The sequence below is a fragment of the Myotis nattereri genome (genome assembly GCF_964212035.1).
Source record: "Myotis nattereri genome assembly, chromosome: X".
Classification (NCBI taxonomy): Eukaryota; Metazoa; Chordata; class Mammalia; order Chiroptera; family Vespertilionidae; genus Myotis; species Myotis nattereri.
In genome coordinates, this window is record NC_138078.1 from 135,342,263 (window position 1) to 135,359,287 (window position 17,025).

A 17,025-nucleotide genomic window follows, 5' to 3' on the forward strand; every position below is an offset into this window, starting at 1 on the left:
TGGGGGCGAGAAGGCCAGCAGAGGGGGGCAGTTGGGGGCAAGAAGGCCGGCAAGGAGGGTCAGTTGGGGGCAATCACACTGGCACAGGGGGCAGTTGCGGTGACAAGGTTGGGGGGGCATTTGGGGGCAAGCAGGCCGGCAGCGGGGGGCAGTTGGGGGTGAGCAGGATGGCAGGCAGAGTAGTTAGGGGCAATCAGGCAGGCAGGCAGGCAGTTGAGTGGTTAGGAGCCAGCAGTCCTGGATTCTGAAAGGGATGTCCGACTGCTGGTTTAGACCCCATCCCTGTAAACCAGCAGTAGGACATCCTCCGAGGGGTCCCAGATTGGAGAGGGTGCAGGCTGGGCTGAGGGACAGCCCCCCCATGCACGAATTTCGTTCACCAAGCCACTAGTGTATATCTATAAAAGCCCAGCGACCAAATGGCAGAATGACCAGAATGACCACTTGACCAGTCTCCATGATGTGCACTGACTACCAGGGGGCAGACACTCAATGCAGGAGCTGCCCCCTGGTGGTCAGTGTGTTCCCACAGTGGGAGTGCCGCTCAGCTGACTGGGATGAGCGGCTGCTCCTGCAGTGGGAACAGCCGCTCAGAGGGCTGGTCCACAGCCTCTTGGCTGACTGCAATGAGCAGTACTCCCACAGTGGGCCAATCCCCACAGGCCGCTGGGCCTCTAGTTAACAGACATAATCCTATCTAATAAAAGAGAAACATGGTAATTAGCCGTACGACCGCTACCCTTCCCATTGGCTAATCAGCGAGATATTCAAATTAATCGACAGCCAAGATGGTGGCTAATTTGCATATGTCAACCTCAAGTCTCAGACTGAGGCTTTAGGCTGGGGCCTGGGCGGAGCCAGCCAGCGATTGGCTGTAGGGAGCTGGGGGTGCCCCGGCCCAGGCCTAACGCCTCGGCCAGAGGCTTTAGGCCTCGGCCGGGGAGGAGCCAGCCAGCAATCGGTGGCGGGGAGTTGGGGGTGCCCCAGCCCTGGCCTAAAGCCTCCACCAGAGGCTTTAGGCTTGGGCCAGGCGAGCCAGCCAGGGATCCTTGATGGCAGTTGTGGTGGGGAACCGGGGCGGAGCCAGCCAGCAATTGGTGGTGGGGAGCTGGGGGTGCCCCGGCCCAGGGCTAATGACTCGCCAGAGGCGTTAGGCCCGGCCAGGGGCCATACCGGCAATTGGTGTGAACTACAGAGGAAACACCTTTTCTGACTGCTGATTGGCTAAGCTCCCTGTATGCCACTGGTAATATTCTTAGTAACTTGCGTAATGAGAGTCCAAAAAGGTGATCTAGGGTTTTTCACCACACTCCTGGAGAAAAAAAGGAAGGTCTGCTGCTGGAGGGTTAAGAAATGTCATATCCTGCCCTAGTCGGTTTGGCTCAGTGGATAATGCCTTGGCCTGCCGATGGCAGGGTCTGGGTTCAGTTCTGACCAAGGGCATGTACCTAGGTTGCAGGTTCCTCCAGGGCCCGGGCCCAGGTCAGGGCTCATGCAGGTGGCAACCAATCAAAGTGTTCCTCTCACTTTGATGTTTCTCTCTGTCTTTCCCTTTCTCTTCCACATTCTCTAAAAATCAATGGAAACATATCTCCAGGTGAGGAGAAAGAAAGGAAGGAAGGAAGGAAGGAAGGAAGGAAGGAAGGAAGGAAGGAAGGAAGGTCATATCCTATGAAAGACACTTCTTGAAAATGCCTAAAGAAAGTTGTCATTTTTTCATGGTGAAGGGACTGGAGTCCATGTTGATGAAAACACCTTGGTGGCTGCCGTGACTGGCAGTGGCTGCAAGAGTGCGGTGATGGGGCTGGTGCCTTCCCCTGATCAGCCCGGGCAACTCCCACAAAGGGAGGCCAGACTGTGGCTTAGGCCCACTCCCCAAGGGGAGCAGGGAGCAGGTAGTAGGACATCCCCTAGGGCTCCCAGTATGTGATAGGGGGCAAGCTAGGCTGAGGGACCCCACCCCCTCCAGTGCACAAATTTTTGTGCATCGGGCCTCTAGTACAAGAATAAACTCTGTTTTGCATATTCACAACTGTAAACCTACTTTTGCCTCACTCTGTAAAAGTAAAACCATCCACTACTTTTCCTTCTCTGTCTGACTTATTTCACTTAGCAAAATACCCTCTATGCCCATCCTTGTTGCAAATGGCAAGATTTTGTTATTTTTTTTTTTAGGGCGATGGGTCTATTGTGTATGATATTGTAGTGGCACTTTTGACTCTATGCATTTCTCAAGATCCAGAGAACTTTACAACACAAAGGATAAAGTTTAATGTACACAGATTTTAAAATAATCATTTTTGGAGTGGGATAATACCAGGATGGGATGCAGACCATGACAGAAGAACCTAACTGCATTATAAATATTTGAAACCACCTCACTGAAGGGAATGGGGGAAAAGGTACTGGCATAAGTAACTTTGAAAATGAGTGGAATTTTTAAGTCTAAATGAAAAACAATCTGCACATAAGCACTGAACTCTAGTTAATAAAGTTGTTTCTCATGGATGTAGAAATTAATGATTCTGATGTTTCTGCACATGTATATTGAAATGGAACAACTAAGTGAATGGATGGCAGATGGTGGGACTCAGGATTATCACTTTTGGAGTGGGAATTTAGATAAACAAAAGGAGTAAGCTAAAATCATCCATGTGATACTGAATTAGAGTTGTAGGCATCAACTGAACTATTTTTTTTTGCTTTATATAATATAGATGGTACATGTAGAGCTATTTTTGACATGTGTGTATATACATAGGGAAGGTATCATATTTCACTGTGCCTCCATTTCTTTATTCATAAAATGGAATAAGGAGAAATTTGACCAGAAGCGTCATTGTGAGAAAGGTCAGGAAGCAAATTAAATAGCATATATAATGCACTTGACTATGTTAGAAAGCACTCAATGAGTGTCAGGTATGGTCACAAGTAATGTGCTTCTGCTCCCTGGTGGGGGTGGTAAGGGCTTATGGGGTCATTCATCACCCAAGAAATCAGTCAAAGCAGGGAAGAGGGCCAGCCAGGAACACCCCCAGGAACCAAAGTATGGAGCCAGGAAATGGAAATGTAGTCAAAATGAGAATAAGATACATAGGTCAAATGGGGTATTCAAAAGGAGGCTGAGCTGTTGGCCAATCCACATATTTAGTTTCTCTCCATAGTCTTGCATATTGGAAGGCCACTTGTGTTTAAATTCTCACAGGTGGGTGTGCCATGTGAGGCAAGCCCCTTAAGTTGGCACTTTGTCTCAATTGTCATTTCTCTCATTTGCTCCCTCTTTTATTTATTCTTTGATCTTTTGTCTGATTTGATCTGATGCCAACCTTTCCAGAGAGATGAAAATAAAGCCATGAAGATCTGATATTATGTTGCTTATTAATATTATTTGAAGGAAAGTATCATTGACAATATAGTATCAAGTTCTGTTTTGGGTAACAGTAGCCAGGTTCTCCAAATATATGGAGGCCAGGCTCCAAATTTGCATGTACAGAGTTACTCTTTGAAAATTAGCTCTACCAATCTCTGCTTCATTAATTTTGTGGTGCTTACTTCATTAACTAATTTAGTTTTCACTTCATTTATTTGCCAAGAATCTCATTAACCTTTTCAATGCTAGCAGAAATTTCTCTTCCACATCTACATAATGAAAAGATGTGCTTGCATTCCCCTTTCCTTGCAGTCTTTCTTCTGCATTCTCATATGCATACCATATTAGATTTTGCAACTTGCTAAATATTTGTGGGAAATATTTGATCCCAGTGTTTATTGTTGGTACTCCTAAGTTAGTTTTATGCAGTTTTTTTTTCTTCTTTTGTATTTAGTTTGCATGCTCAGGGGCAGAGCTAAAGAAGACCTACAATGTTTTGGATTTAAGATCAAGGTCAGTGCCCCTGAATTAGATGTTTCTGTGGCCCTTGACTCTAGATTCTTATTCCATGTAAGGAACTGTGTCAAATATTAGTCACAGCAGGGAAAATGCTATTTTGAATTCATGCTGTGCTTACGGTATATTAATAATGACCTTTATAGACACTATGCACCAAGCACAAAATACGAGCAGGAGGAAATTCCTTCACAAATCTAAACCTATTTTATAATGGGTGAAGGGAATTATAGCAAAGCTCAGAGTGTGCTCTTGAAGATAACAACGCAAACTGAGTTTTTCTATAAAGTAAATGATGCTGGATATGGCTAAAAAAAGATAGAAAATAGGGTAATGTCAGTTGTACAAGTTCAGTTATCAGTATGAACTCTGCCTGTGGGACAATAGCCACCCTATGGAAAACACGTTGGTATTCTTAGCCATCAGAGGATTCAAGTTGCCTCAGAGCAAAAGGAGATCCCCCTTTATCTTATTACTGCACAGCTGATGCTCTTCTTTGATAAAGAACTGAGCCAAAGGGCTATCTTGAGACCTTTTTTTGGCTGACCTTTATTATTTAGACTTAATCAGTTATGCATAGTTTTTTTTTTAAGAACATTATTTTTTTCTGATGCAACCCATAGCCTGAAGCAAAGGCTCAACTTGGTACAAAGTTTCAACGAAATATTGTATATTTTAAGAAATTATTATGGCAATCCCCACATACAAGACTGTATAGATATGCCTAACTCAGAAGGGCCTTACCATTTGTAAAATAGCCCACTATAATGTGTTCCTCAGCAAGGCTGGTATATATATGAGGGTACTCAATAAATTGCTGTGGAGCAAATGGAACTATTATAGAATGAAATTTGGTGTTTGTTATATACGTTATAGAAATTTAAACATTTAAAATGTTTTAGAAGAATTTTCATGCTGGCAGAGTAAAGGAAAAATAAGTGGCAACATAATAAATTTCTTTCCTGTATAACTTAGAGTCTGTGCTGAGGACAGCCTCTTAATTAATGTAAGTTGCTTCATTTCCTAGGTAAGTTTGATAATCACAAGTCAAGCATTCGTAATATAGCCAGGCTCATTCCATTTTTCTTTGGTTTAATACATTTCATAAATCAGAGGGACCTAATTAAGCCATAGTTAGCATTTGGACTAGGAGTATATTCACAAACACAGTGAGTTAATTAAACACAACAAATTTATTTGGTCACTTTTTTCCTGCTGTGACTAATATTTGACATTTGGTACATTAGTTATAAAAATTACAACCTACAAATTGTAACTACAAAATGAAAGGGCTGCTTACTCCTTTTTCTTTTTTAAAAACAATGCCCCAGATTTTTTCTCACTCTAAATGAGCATTATCCTTCAGACTAGTCATCTTGGTAAAAATACACTCATTCCAAAGTTTAGCAATTGGTAAAATATTTTATGGAACAATTCTCTTTATTCATTTATTCCATAAGTACATACTCACTGTCATCTTCAAGTGTACATTCTGAGCTTTGCTATAATTCCCTTCTCCCATTATAAATTAGGTTTCGATATTGTGAAGGGATTTCCCCCTGCTAGTATTTAGTACCTGGTGCATAGTGTCTGTATAGGTTATTATTAGTATACTAGTGGCCCAGTGCATGAAATTCATGCACATTAAAAGGGAATTAATTAGAGGAAATATTTTAATATTGCTATTTTGTTTCTATCTCTCCATCCCAGTCTCTAACCAGTCTCTGTCTCTCTTTGTTTTTGTTTTCCTCAGCAGTCCTCCAGGCCTCCTTGCCTCCCTCTCTTCCTCTTACTCTTTCCCAGCAGGGAGGGGGCTGGGCCAGTGGGGGCAGCTCCACCCTCTGCCTGCCCTGGGGCCTCATTCTGAGAGAGGCTCTGAGAGTGAGCTGGGAGGGAGGGAAAGAAAGGGAGAAAAGGCTGTGAGCTGGTGGGTGCTGTGTGTGTCTGTGCGTGTGTGCGGTTGTGAGTGAGTGTGAGTGCCAGGCACTGTCTCTTCTGGTGCCCCCCACAGTGAGGCCTGTGCTGTGGGTGCCATGGCAACCCAGGACTCACTGCTGCTGGGGCACTGAGAAGAGAGACTTGGGACCCCTTTGGAAGGCAGCTTGACGCTACTAGGAGACTCCAGAGGGGAGGGTACCCCTCTCCATCCCTGCCTGTGGCTTTGGCTTCCCTGCTCACTTCTGAGCACCACATGTGAGTTGGGGAGGGGTTGGTGAAACATTTCAGTTCCTGGCCCCCACAGGCCTCCCTTCCATCCAAGCCTCTTCAGGGCCAGTCTGTGTTGTTTCCATCTCTCCCAGTCTCTGTCTCTCTTTGTTTTTCTCAGCAGTCCTCCAGACCTCCCTGTCTCCCTCTCTCCCTCTTCCTCTTTCCTGGCTGGGAGGGGGCAGGGCCAGTGGGGGCAGCTCCACCCTCTGCCCTCCCTGGGGCCTTATTCTGAGAGAGGCTCCTGGAGAGAGCTGGGAGGGAGGGAAAGAAAAGGAGAAAAGGCTGTGAGCTGGTGGGCGCTATGTGTGTCTGTGCATGTATGCAGTTGTGAGTATGAGTGCTGGCCCCACCTCCCCCAGCCCTGTCCCACTGCCACAAGTCCCCACTCACCAGAGCCTGTTGCACATGCAGCCTGGGCATTAGGTCGAGCATTTGGTAGTTTTGGATGTGACGGACCCTGGCTCTCTCTATATATAGATTATAGGCACAGTGTGAATGCAAAAGAACAATATGACACAGTTCTGCTTTATGCCAGCCACTAAAACATGCCCCGGAGGCAGTGGAGAATAAGGTCTGGCCTCTGATTTCTAAGTTGTCAGGCTAGTCTCATGGCACTGCCTTCAGAGAGTTGTGGTCCTCATAAGAAAATCACTTTGTTTAATATTTTCTTTTACTTGCAAAATTCTCAATATCATTGTTTTTGTCCAGTAGCCTCCCTCCTGTGGATTTATAACCTTGGTGTCCCTGCCCACTGCTTAGTCTTCTAACATTTAAAACCCTTTAAGGCAGTGATTCTCAACCTTCTGGCCCCTTAAATATAGTTCCTCATGTTGTGACCCAACCATAAAATTATTTTCGTTGCTACTTCATAACTGTAATGTTGCTACTGTTATGAATTGTAATGTAAATATCTGATATGCAGGATGGTCTTAGGCGACCCTTGTGAAAGGGTCATTCGACTGCCGAAGGGGTCACGACCCACAGGTTGAGAACCACTGCTTTAAGGGCTTCCCATTATCTAAACGATAAAATCAAATTTATCTTTCTAGTGTCATCTTTTGGCCTCTCTCCTTATTTTTATGCTTAGTAATCTGGGCCACCTCTTTATTGGGCTGATGTATTATCCAAGACCTTTGCTGATTTCAGGCTATCATTCTGTTGCCATTCTATGTTCAAGATGGCTTTGCTGGGTCTAAATTTAGGTCACTGGCATTCTCCCTCAAAACCCTATAGACATGGTTCCTTTGTCTTTTGGTAAATTTTGTCAAAAAGAACAAATCATTGATAATCTGATGTTTTTCTTTACTGCTTGAAAGCTAAGAAACATGGGAGAACATATTTGCCAATGTTATCTCCGATAAGGGTTTAATCACCAACATTTATAGGAAACTCATGCAACTTAACAGAAAGAAGATAAACAATCCAATAAAAAAGCGGACAACGGACCTAAATAAATATTTTTTGAAAGAAGACATACAAAAGGCCAAGAGACATATGAAAACATGCTCAAAGTCACTAATCATCCAAGAGATGCAAATCAAAAATGACAGTGAGGTACCATCTCACATCTGTCAAAATGACTATTATCAACAAATCAACAAATGACAAGTGCTGGAGAGGATGAGGAGAAAAAGGAACCTTCTTGCACTGCTGGTGGGAATGAAGACTGATGCAGTCACTATGAACAGTATGGGGTTTCCTCAGAAAACTAAAAATGGAACCCCCATTTGATCCAGTGATCCCACTTCTAGGAATATATCCCAAGAAACTAGAAACACCAATCATAAAGGATATGTGCACCCCTATGTTCATAGCAGCACAATTTACCATAGTTAAGATTTGGAAACAGCCCAAGTGCCCATCAGCAGATGAGTGGATTAAAAACAGCCCTGACCGGTTTGGCTCAGTGGATAGAGCATTGGCCTGCGGACTGAAGGGTCCCAGGGCATGTACCTTGGTTGTGGGCACATCCCCAGTGGGGGGTGTGCAGGAGGCAGCTGATTGATGTTTCTCTCTCATCGATGTTTCTAATTCTCTATCCCTCTCCCTTCCTCTCTGTAAAAAAAATCAATAAAATATATTTAAAAAAAAACAAAAAACAGTGGTGCATCTACACAATGGAATACTACACTGCTGTACAAAGGAAGGAACTCCTACCATTTGCAACATCATGGATGGACCTGGAAAGCATTATGCTAAGAGAAATAATTCAGTCAGAGAAAGATAAGTATCGCATGATCTCACTTATTTGTGGAATATAATAAACAACATAAACTGATGAACAAAAACAGATCTAGATACAGAGAAGCATTGATCAGACTGTCAAACCTCAGATGGAAGTCAGGAGAAGGTGGGGAGAAAGGGGAGAGATCAACCAAAGGACTTGTTTGCATGCATATAAGCATAGCCAATGGACACAGACATTAGGGGGGTGATAGAATGAGCGGGGGTGGGGTGGCACTGGGGGATAAGGACACATATGTAATACCTTAATCAATAAAGAAAAAAAGAAATTTTTAAGTAATAATTTATGAGGAATTACATAGATATACTAGAGTCCTGGTGCCCGAAATTCGTGCACTGGAGGGGGGGGGTGTCCCTCAGTCCAGCCTGCTCCCTCTCCAATCTAGGACCCCATGGGGGATGTCTGACTGCCAGTTTAGACCCTGTGGGATCAGGCCTAAACCAGAAGTCTGATATCCCTCTCACAATCCAGGACTGTTGGCTCCTAACCACTTGCCTGCCTGCCTGCCTGATTTCCCCTAACCCAGTGGTTCTCAACCTTCTGGCCCTTTCAATACAGTTCCTCATGTTGTGACCCAACCATAAAATTATTTTCGTTGCTTCTTCATAACTGTAATGTTGCTACTGTTATGAATCGTAATGTAAATATCTGATATGCAGGATGGCCTTAGGTGACCCCTGTGGAAGGGTCGTTCGACTGCCAAAGGGGTTGTGACCCACAGGTTGAGAACTGCTGTAAATCGTTTCTGCCTGCCAGGCTGATCACCCCCTAACTGCTCCCCTGCCAGCCTGATTGACACCTAACTACTCCCGTGCAGGCCTGGTTGCCCCCAATTGCCCTCCTCTGCAGGCCTGGTTGCCCCCAACTGCCCTCCCCTGCTGGCCATTTAGTGACAACCTTGTGGTGGCCATCTTGTGATGATGTGAGGGCAGCCATCTTGTGATGATGTGGGGGCAGCCTTCTTGTGATGATGCGAGGGCATGAGGGTCAATTTGCATATTACCTATTTATTATATAGGATATTAATCTTTGTTTAGTAATTTTGTCTATATATGGAACATGGTGAGTCTCTCCAATATCCAATCTCTGATAATTTTCTAATCTCAATAGTTTTCTTCTATTATATCTTTGATTTTTGTTTCTAGTCCATTTGTTCACTATTTTCTTAGAAACACCTGGTACTGGTAGATACACTATGTGATCTACCTTCCACAATGCTTAATTTTTCTCTTATCTCCACAAAGCATTTTAGGTCTGTTTTTCCATTTATTTCTCTGCTTCAATTATTCCGTTTTCTGTGGTATAAAGTCTATTTACACCTTCTGATTCATTCATTCATCTTGACTATTACATTATTTGCTTGGCTTCATCAAAGGAACCTGGTATGGAAGCTGGTATTCATTTATATATTTCTAAATTAATATTAAATATGCTTATATTTTTATTTCCACTTTGTTGTTGAGAAGTCTTATTTTTTTATGATTATTTCATAGCTATATTAAAGGTGATTTGGAAGAGGAATTTTCAGGTACCCTTACTCATCTCTCTGTCTTCCTGGGAGATAAATGTATGCATTTAAACACAATATAAATGCTGAATTCTGGAAATTTTGTTAGCATATTTTACTTTTTTAAATAAACTTCTTTTTTTTAATATATTTTATTAATTTTTTTTTATAGAGAGGAAGGGAGAGGGATAGTTAGAAACATCAATGAGAGAGAAACATCGATCAGCTGCCTCTTGATACCTCCTACTTGGGCTGTGCCTGCAACCAAGGCACATGCCCTTGACTGGAATCAAACCTGGGACCCTTCAGTGTTCAGGCCGATGTTCTATCCACTGAGCCAAACCAGTTAGGGCTTGTTAGCATATTTTAAAAGGGCTTCAAAGGCACCCAGCCTTCGGGGGGTTCTCTGTCTATGCTTATCAGATAGTGAAGGCAATAAACAGTTTCCCACACAGGCCAACAGGGGAGGGCAGTTGGGGGGACCAGGCCTGCAGGGTAGGGCAGTTGAGGGTGATCAGGCTGGCAGGGGAGGGCAGTTGGGGGCAAACTACTCCCCCATTTATTATTATGTAAATCCACCAGCATGGATTTGCTGCATTAGTCATAACCTGAATAGGGCTCCCACATTCTGTAACTTTATGGCTAGTTCTTGCCTGTAAGTTATAGTACTGTATATTGTTGCCTTTGGATAGAAAATATACAGTTAAAACTCATTTATCTGCTCCAAGTTCTTGAGTTTTTTTTCTTATCTCCCTCCATGTCTCTTTCCCACTTCTCTTAGCATCACATGTAGTTGGGTTTAATAGCCAAATTAAAATACTACTTGAAATTTTGATCATTTAATTTTCTTTTCCAAAATTAAAATAATTTCATTTGTTTTTCTGATCACAGTTAATGCATGTTCTTCCTGTAAAAATTCAAGCAATACTTCTTCTAAAGTGAAGTTCATACAAGGGATATTATATATGACTAGAGGCCTAGTGCACAAAATTTGTGCACTGGGGGTGTGTCCCTCAGCCCAGCCTGCACCCTCTCCAATCTGGGACCCCTCGGGGGATTCCCAACTGCCAGTTTAGGCCCAATCCCTGTGGACATCCCTCTCACAATCTGGGAGTGCTGACTCATAACTGCTCGCCTGCCTGCCAGCCTGATCACTCCCTAACTGCTCCCCTGCCAGCCCGATTGCCCCCAACTGCCCTCCCCTGCCAGCCTGATCACCCTCAACTGCCCTACCCTGCAGGCCTGGTCCCCCCAACTGCCCTCCCCTGTTGGCCTGTGTGGGAAACTGTTTATTGCCTTCACTATCTGATAAGCGTAGACAGAGAACCCCCCAAAGGCTGGGTGCCTTTGAAGCCCTAGCAAAGGTCGGAGCTAGGTGCCACCTCTGTTTGTCCAGACAGTGGTAGCTGAAACTACTCCCCCATTTATTATTGTGTAAATCCTTGCTGATGGGCTAGTCTGCTTGTTACTAGGGGGTCACCTGCCTAAGGGCTATGCTATGGGTGCATCCCAGATCAATAAAAGCTTGGTGAGGCCTGAGCACGGGGGAAGTCCTTTGGGACTTGCCGCCTGGTCCCCCAATATTGCAAAATTATCTCGTGTCTTTTTCTCTCATTTGTTGTGCAGCTCCTCTTTCAGATACCGAACCCTACTCCATGCAGAACGTGGAGGGAGTTTTACTCGACAGCCTGGTTGTCTCTAACTGCCCTCCCCTGTAGGCCATAATATAGTGGCTTGTAATAGCATTCAGCTCTAACCTTGGAACTCCCTTTGGGAATTTGCAAAACTTATGTTTTTTGTTAGTATTCCTTTATTTTAAAGAACAGCTTCCATGTCCCCCCCAACTGCCCTCCCCTGCCAGCCTAGTCACCCCCAACTGCCCTCCCCTGCCACCCTGGTTGCCCCTAACTGCCCTCCCCTGCTGGCCTGGTCACCCCAAACTGCCCTCCCCTACTGGCCCAATCACCCTCAACTACCCTCCCCTGCTGGCCATCTTGTGGTGGTTATGTTGTGATGACATGGGCATGGCTATCTTGTGACCACATGGGGTGGCCTTCTTGTGACAACATGGGGGTGGCCATCTTATGCCCACATGGGGCTGGCCAACTTGTGACCATATGGCGGTGGCCATCTTGTGCGAGGGTGTGATGGTAAATTTGCATATTACCTCTTTATTATATAGGATTATTATATAGGATATAGATGATGATTTGACTTCTTGGGAGGTAATGAAGAAACTAAGTTATGTTGCCTAGTAAAGAAGTAGTTAGGCATATAATTGCTGTTGTTATTTATTTTATGAAATATTTATAATATTTAGGCTCCTAGAATAAGTAGAAAGATAGTTTGCCTGATAATTTTCAAAAACTGTTAAATACTTAGAAAACCCAATTATGTAATGCTCATAAAGTATGTAGTTTTACTATTGATTTAAAACTAAAATGTTATACATGTTTCCAACTAGCTGGGATGCCTGCATGTTTATGACAGAGGGAGCATTTAATGATGTTGGACAAACTGTAGTTCCAGACTCCAAAATACAGACGATGAATTTCAAATTCCTCCACTTGATCCCTATGGGTTATGGTTTCCTCCTTAAAAGCTGTATTTGAATGATATATAGTGGCTTGTAATAACATTCGGCTCTAACTTTGGAACTCCCTTTGGGAATTTGCAAAACTTATGTTTTTTGTTAGTATTTCTTTATTTTAAAAGAATAGCTTTCATGTTCTCTAAAGCACTATTATTTGAAGCAGCAATTAGTTGGGCAATTAATAAGTCCTTTTGGATATAAGTATATATATATATATATATATATATATATATATATATATGTATATATATGTACCAATTTAATTGTAAAATGTGTATATAAATAATTCATATTATCAAGAAAAATAGAAGCTTACTTTTGGCAAAATGATATCTTGGTACCAACCAAGTGACTGAGGAATCCATTCTGATTTTATTTTTATTTTTAATGTAAATGCCTACCTGTAGTTACCTGGTTGATTGTTATTTCCAAAGAGCATGAAATTCACCATGGGAATGTTGTTTCCATAAACATTCACTCCTTCATTCATCCATTAATTCATTGAGAACTTTGTTTACCCAGGAACTGTAATAACTTCTGGGTAAACAAAGACAGAACTACTGAGAAGTGGCTTTGCTTTATGAGCTAGTAATACTCTAATGGAGACTGCAGATAATTACAACACAGTTTAGTAAGTACAAGAATAAAAATTGCTTCATGGTACCAGTAGAGCACATAATAAAGACATCTCACTCAGAATGATGGACTATACCTTAAAGAGAATTTTTTTTTATTTTTAACTTTTTTTTTTATTGCATAAATATTACAATGAGTAGTACATTTGTCTCCTTTTTTTCCCCTTGACCTTCCCCCAGCCTGCCCTACCCCCCAGTGTCTTGTGTCCATTGGTTATGCTTATATGCATGCATACAAGTCCTTTGGTTGATCTCTTACCCCCACCAACCCTCCCCAGCCTTCCTGCTGTAGTTTGACAGTCTGTTTAATGCTGCTCTGCTCTGTATCTATTTTTGTTCATCAGTTTATAATGGTCTTTATTATCTATAAATGAGTGAGATCATGTATTTTCCTTTCACTGACTGGCTTATTTCACTTAACATAATGCTCCCCAGTTCCATCCATGCTGTTGTGAATGGTAAGAATTCATTCTTTTTTTACAGCAGCATAGTATTCCATTGTGTAGATGTACCACAGTTTTCTAATCCATTCATCCATTGATGGGCACTTACATTGTTTCCAAACCTTAGCTATGGTAAATTGTGCTGCTATGATCAAAGGGGTGCATAAATCCTTTCTGATTGGTGTTTTTGGTTTCTTGGGATATATTCCTAGCAGTGGGATCAATGGGTCAAATGGGAGTTCCATTTTTAATTTTTTGAGGAAACTCCATACTGTCTTCCATAGTGGCTGCACTAGTCTGCATTCCCACCAGCAGTGCACGGGTGTTCCTTTTTCTCCGCATCCTCTCCAGCACTTGTCGTTTTTTAATTTATTGATGATAGCCATTCTGACAGGTGTGAGATGGTACCTCATTGTTGTTTTGATTTGCATCTCTCGGATGATTAGTGACTTGGAGCATGTTTTCATATGTCTCTTGGCTTTCTTTATGTCCTCTTTTGGAGTCTCTTTAGGTCCTTTGTGAATTTTTTGATTAGATTGTTTATCTTCTTTTTGTTAAGTTGTATGAGTTCCGTATAAATGTTGGAGATTAAACCCTTATCGGTGATAACATTGGCAAATATGTTCTCCCATGTGGTGGGATTTCTTGTTATTTTGTTGATGGTTTTTTTTGCTGTGCAAAAGCTTTTTATTTTGATGTAGTTCCATTTGTTTATTTTCTCTTTAGTTTCCATTGCCCTAGGAGATGTATCGGTGGAGAAATTGCCTTGGCATATGTCTGAGATTTTGTTGCCTTTGGATTCCTCTAATATTTTTATGGTTTCCCATCTTACATTTAAGTCCTTTATCCATTTTGAGTTTATTTTTGTGTATGGTGTAAGTTGGTGGTCTAGTTTCATTTTTTTGCATGTATCTGTCCAATTTTCCCAGCACCATTTATTGAAGAGACTGTCTTGACTCCATTGTATGTTCTTGATTGCTTTGTCAAATATTAATTGAGCATATTGGTTCAGGTCGATTTCTTGGTTCTCTATTCTATTCCATTGATCTATATGTCTGTTCTTGTGCCAGTACCAGGCAGTTTTGAGAACAGTGGCTTTGTAATACAGCTTGATATCTGGTATTGAGATTCCACCTACTTTGTTCTTCTTTGTCAGGATCGCTGCAGCTATTCGGGGTCTTTTTTTATTCCAGATGAATTTTTGGAGAGTTTGTTCTAGGTCTGTGAAATATGTCATTGGTATTTAAATGGGGAGTGCATTGAATTTATAGATTGCTTTGGGTAGTATGGACATTTTAATGATGTTAATTCTACAAATCCATGAACATGGCATGTTCTTCCATCTGTTTATGTCTTCCTCTACCTCTTTTTTCAACGTCCTATAGTTTTCTGAGTAGAGGTCTTTTACATCTTTAGTTAAGTTTATTCCTAGGTATCTTAATTTTTTTGGTGTGATGGTAAATGGGATTGATTTTTTAGTCTCTCTTTCTGTAAGTTCATTATTGGTGTATAGAAATGACATAGATTTCTTGGCATTAATTTTGTATCCTGCTACATTGCTTATTTCATTTATTAAGTCTAACAGTTTTTTAATGGAGTCTTTAGGGTTTTTTATGTACAATATCATGTCATCTGCAAGTAAGGACAGTTTTACTTCTTCATTTACAATTTGGATGCCTTTTATTTCTTCTTCTTGTCTAATCGCAATGGGTAATACTTCCAGTACTATGTCGAACGGGAGTGGTGAGAGTGGGCATCCCTGTCTTGTTCCTGTTCTTACGGGAAATGGTTTTAGTTTTTGCCCATTGAGTATGATGTTAGCTGTGGATTTGTCATATATGACTTTTATTATGTTGTGGTATGATCCTTCTATTCCCACTTTGCTGAGAGTTTTTATCAAAAATGGGTGTTGGATTTTGTCAAATGCTTTTTCTGCATCAATTGATATCACTATGTGGTTTTTATCTCTCAATTTGTTTATGTGATGTATTATGTTTATTGATTTGCGGATATTGTACCATCCTTGCAAACCTGGGATAAATCCTACTTGGTCATGGTGTATGATCTTTCTGATGTACTGCTGGATCCAATTTGCTAAGATTTTGTTAAGGATTTTGTCATCTATGTTCATGAGGGATATTGGCCTGTAATTCTCTTTCATTGTGTTGTCTTTATCTGTTTTTGGTATTACGGTGATGCTGGCTTCATAGAATGAGCTTGGAAGTGTTCCTTCCTCTTTAATTTTTTGGAATAGTCTGCGGAGGATAGGTTTTAGTTCTTCCTTGAATGTTTGGTAAGACTCCCGTGTGAAGCCGTCTGGCCCCAGGCGTTTGTTGCCTGGAAGCTTTTTGATGACTGCTTCAATTTCTTCCATAGTTATTGGCTTATTGAGATTTTTAGATTCTTCCTGATTAAGTTTTGGATGGTTGTACTTTTCTAGGAATATGTCCATTTCCTCCAAGTTGTCTAGTTTGTTGGAGTAGAGTTGTTCATAGTATTTTTTAACAATCCTTTGTATTTCTATGGGGTCTATTGTTATTTCTCCTCTTTCACTTCTGATTTTGTTTATCTGGGTCCTCTCTCTTTGTTTCTTGGTGAGCCTGGCTAGAGGTTCATCAATCTTGTTTATCCTTTCAAGGAACCAGCTCTTGGTTTTGTTGATATTTTGTATTGTTTCTTTGGTCTCTATGTAGTTTATCTCCACTCTGATCTTTGTTATTTCCTTCCTTCTGCTTACACTGGGCCTTTCTTGTTGCTCTCTTTCTAACTCTTTGAGTTGTAGGGTTAGGTGATTAATATCATTATTTCTTGTTTTTTGAGAAGGCTTGTAGCGCTATGAACTTCCCTCTCAAGACTGCTTTCGCTGTGTCCCATAGGTTTTGGATTGTTCTGTTTTCATTGTTGTTTGTTGTGATGATGGTTTTTATTTCTTCTTTGATATCTCTGGTAACCCAGTCATTGTTTAATAGCACAGCTATTTAGTCTCCATATGTTTGATTTTTTGGAGTTGTTTTTATTGTAGTTGATTTCCAGTTTTATGCCATTGTGATCTGAGAAGATGCTTGATATGATTTCTATCATCTTGAATTTGAAGAGACTTTGCCTGTGACCCAATATATGGTCTATCTTTGAAAATGACCCATGTGCACTTGAGAAGAATGTATATTTTGTGGCTTTGGGGTGAAATGTTCTGAAGATGTCAATTAATTCCATCTGATCTAGTGAGTCATTTAAGATTGATGTTTCTTTGCTGATTTTTTGTTTAGAGGATTTGTCCAATGGTGATAGTGGGGTATTAAAGTCCCCTATTATGATTGATTGTATTGTGTCAACCTCTCCCTTGATCTCCTCCAGAAGTTTTCTTATGTATTTGGGTGCTCCTGTATTAGGTGCGTATATGTTTACCAGAGTTATTTCTTCTTGTGGGATTGCTCCCTTTAGTATTATGAAGTGGCCTTCCTTATTTCTTTTTATGTCCTTCACTTTGAGATCTAATTTGTCAGATATA